This window comes from Tupaia chinensis, unplaced genomic scaffold (genome assembly GCF_000334495.1).
Source record: "Tupaia chinensis unplaced genomic scaffold, TupChi_1.0 Scaffold000628_1, whole genome shotgun sequence".
NCBI classification, from domain to species: Eukaryota; Metazoa; Chordata; class Mammalia; order Scandentia; family Tupaiidae; genus Tupaia; species Tupaia belangeri.
The window spans coordinates 2109858-2113575 of NW_006160148.1; the positions used below are offsets into that span (position 1 = coordinate 2109858).

Consider the following 3718-nt stretch of genomic DNA (forward strand, 5'->3'; position numbering starts at 1 on the left):
GCCGGCAGCCCACCGAGCCTCCCTGAGTTTAAGCCACCGGGCCTGGAACTCGAACAGCAGTCGGCTACATGGGAGTTCAGCAGCATAGCCATTACGCTAACTGCTGGTCCCAATAAAATAATTCTTAACAAAAAAAAAAAATGATAAAGTTCATGAAGGATACAGACTTCAAATTCAGACAAACGAGGTCTGACTCCAGATTCTAAAACACAGCAGCAGTGTGACCTTCAACAAGTGATTCGCCTTCTCTGAGCTTTAGCCCCCTCGTGGAATTACAGTATTATCTGCCTTATTAATTTTTCAGATTACTGAAAAATTAAGTTAACTAGAACTAAGTTTGATCACAACTTATCACTGCATCCCTTGGAACAAGACATAGTTCTGGCCTTTATAATTTTTTTTAAGAGAGATTTTTGCTATAGGGCATGTGTGCTCCCCAGAGAGACAGAGACAAAGTAAGAAATCCCCCAGGGGGGTTGCCACACTGCAGTCTCTTCTCCTCCATTCTCCTCTTGGGATTTGGGGCACACACACCCGGTGTGAGTTTTAAGCCGCCAGGTCTGGGACTCAAACCCTGGTCAACTACATGGGAGTCTAGTGACATAGCTATTATGCCATCTGCTGGTCCCCTTTCTAATTTTTTTTTAATCTATGAGCTTAGACTGTGCCTTCTGGCAAAATAGAGCTGCCACTATTAATGACTGCTATTATTACTATTTGAACTATCCTCAGCCTAAGAGATTTGCTTGTGTTTCTCTAAAAAACACAGTCCCCTTTAAGCCTTCTAGGGCTAGTTCCACTGGATTTGGCGTCCTCAGAAAGTTGATTGGTCCTCAGGACCAGCAGTTGATGTAATGGTATGTCGCTGGACTCCCACATCGTCAACCACAGTTCAAGTCCTGGACCCAGTGGCTTAAACTCACGCTGGGTGCATGTCTGTGCGTACCCAAGATCCCGAGAGGAGAATAGAGGAAAAGGGGTTACGGCATGGCCATCCTCTCTGGGGGATGATTTCTCACTTTCTGTCTGTCTGTCTGTCTTTCTGGTTAGCACACATGCCCTAAAAAAAAAAAAAAAAAAACGTTGACTGTGCCTCTTTAAACATTTATCTTATACAGACCAGGGAAACTTGGCTGGAGTTTGGCCTGCTAAGGACATCGACCTTCTGTAATAATTAAATGGGTCTCAACTAAGACCGTTGAGAGTAAGGGCCCTGGGTCACAGAGCCCTGAAAACTGGCCCTGGGCTGCAGGCCCAAGAGAGGTGACTGGGGAGTGACATCCCCAAGGGAAGGGGCCGTAGCCCGAGCTGCCCCAGTCGCGGAGCACAGGCCTGGGCTGGGCGGCTGGCTGGTTTCTGTCTGCCAGACCTCTGAACTCTGAACGCGGCTCCTCGGGCTCCTGGGGAGATGCTGTCTGAGCAGGGGGCTTCCTCCCGCCTCCCTCCACCTCCTTGCCCTCTCCTCAGCCCTCAACCAAGGCCTGGCGCTCCAGTTCCGGCTGGGCTCCACCGCCACACTGCCAAAGGTGCCCACAGTAGCCGGTTGGCAAAACAGCAGAGCAGGCTGTGGAGACGGCAGAAGATGGGCTTGGGAGAGGGAGCGCCCGGGGTGACCCTCACCCCAGATTTCAGTCAGTGTTCAGTATATGCCAGCGGGTCACAGGGCTGGGGCGTGCACAGTGTGGTGCCTGACGGATCACTCACACAAATGCCCACGGGCCAGGGAAGATTCAGCCGCGAGGGAAACGGCCCCAGAGAACTGGAAGGCGCCACCGTGCCCCGGTGGGTGTTCCCCACTCACTTCCAGGAGACCAATCTCCATTTCACATGAAGATGGGATTTCAGGTCATGAGCTTAGCGGCTGTGTGCCTTTACGGGCGTTCCTTAACCTCTCTGAGCTTGTTTTCTACTGTAGTTAGCATCAGAAGATAAACACAGCTCTCCTGGGCTCTAACGACAGCAATAGTGATATGGGTGCTGGCTTCGTTCTGCTGAGTTCTCGGCTCATTCAGTCCCTGTGTGACCTTGGATGGAACCCTTGGTCTCTGGTCCTGATTCTCTCAATGTCAAAGGACAGGGTGAATTCACCAGTGACTTCGAAGGGTCCTTGGGGCCCTGTGACATCCGACAGTATTTATTTCAGGCCTACTGTGTGTCCGACCCTGGAGCTTCAACAGGACAGCAAGGTGGAAAAGTGTCCTCATAGAAAGACCAGCCCAGAGTGAGCACTAAGGTGACACAGTGGGGCACCAGGTGCGTTCCCCTGGAGCTTACAGCCTAACGAAGTAACACCTCTGGAAGAATTACGCGGTCTAATTGCTGCATTTCCTCCTTCTTTAGGTTTTTGCCGTAAGGTGTATGCACTTGCTGGAGAAAGGGCAGAGAGAAGGAAAATGAGACCTTGCCCCAGGGGGATGGCCACACTGCAATCCCCCATCTCGTTCTCCTCTCAGGATTTTGGGCACGTACACACACTCGCCTGGCATGGTTTTCAAGCTACTAGGTCCAGGGCTCGAACCGTGGTCCGCCATGTGTGAGGCCAGTGCCTTAATCACCACGCCACTGCGCTTCCCCTTTCACCACCTTCCTGGCAGGTGAAATGTTCACTGTTGACTTTGTGGTCCTTGAGCGCTCAGCACAGGCCCTTGAAGACAACTCCATTGCCTGAGAGGCACAGTCTAACCTCCAGGGAAGCCAGCACCGTCTGCTCTCCGCTCGGCTGTCAGAGGGGAGCCCTGCTCCGGGCCCACATGGGAAGGCTGGCCTGGAACGTCACTGAGGGGTGACCCAGGGCAGGGCGAAGCATTTGCAGTGGCTCCCATCTGCCAGCACTCTCTCACACCTCACCTGTCCCTCTGCAGTTAAAGGTGTCAGAGCCCTGGAGGCAGGATGGCAGGACAGGCCTGTCTGACTCCCAGCACCCAGCAGGGGCCGCACATGGTACAAGCCAAGTGTTACCCCTGGCAGCCCTACCAGTCTCTCAGCAACTGGGTCACTTCCCTCCATGCAAACCAATTCTCAGCGAGGCACGAGGTGTTCTAAAAAGTCCCTCCATGTTTCCCCAAACGGAACAGAAACTGCTTTCCTGTGTGTGTGACTGTCATCCCGGCCTTCATTTGTACTGAAAACAGAATCAGGGTGTAAAGAATTCTTAAAGGAGCGCTTCCCTGGAGCTCAGGCTCACAATGCATGGCAGGCAGGCTCGCAGGCTCCGAGGCCGGGTGGGCTAACTAGCCACCCAGCACAGGGCACAAGGGGACGAGTGTCACTGCTGACCAGCAAGGGTGCTCTGGGGGAAGCGAGCTAGACGGGTAGCCTCTTGCCAAGGGGACTCAGAGGTGGCAAAGGCCTTGTGAGGCTGGGCTCCCACCCGCAGGAGCTCCAACATGGGGTCCTGGCCCGTCCACCCAGGTGCAGCAGGCTCTGGGAATCCCTGAGACTTTCCCACCTCCAAGGCCTCAGCCTGAACCCGCCCCAGGGAACCCTTGTGGGCAACTGCTGTGGTGGCAGGAGGTCCCCCTCTCCCTTCCCCTCCCAGGACGGGGGAACCCCCAAACTCTCCAGACACCAGGGCAGGCTTGGGCTTCTAAAGCCGGAGTCCCACTCGGCCCCCAGCAGTGCTGTTCCCACTGTCCTCGCCCCCAAGCCCCCTCCCATCACCCCGTTCTGGCGCCCACACCCCTGTGCCCCCAGTCCCACCTGGATTCCTCCTCCGGAA

The 3718-nt window shown here is 54.4% G+C and overlaps 1 protein-coding gene across 1 annotated transcript in view; it reads right to left on the minus strand.

The window, feature by feature from the left end:
* Positions 1–3712, minus strand: part of PAQR7 (progestin and adipoQ receptor family member 7) — a 10788-nt gene extending 7076 nt beyond the window's left edge. The window contains exon 1 of the mRNA XM_006159421.2: positions 3700–3712. The gene's annotated coding sequence lies outside the window, so the exon portion shown is untranslated. The remainder of the gene's footprint in view (positions 1–3699) is intronic.
* Between the last annotated feature and the right edge of the window lie 6 nt (positions 3713–3718).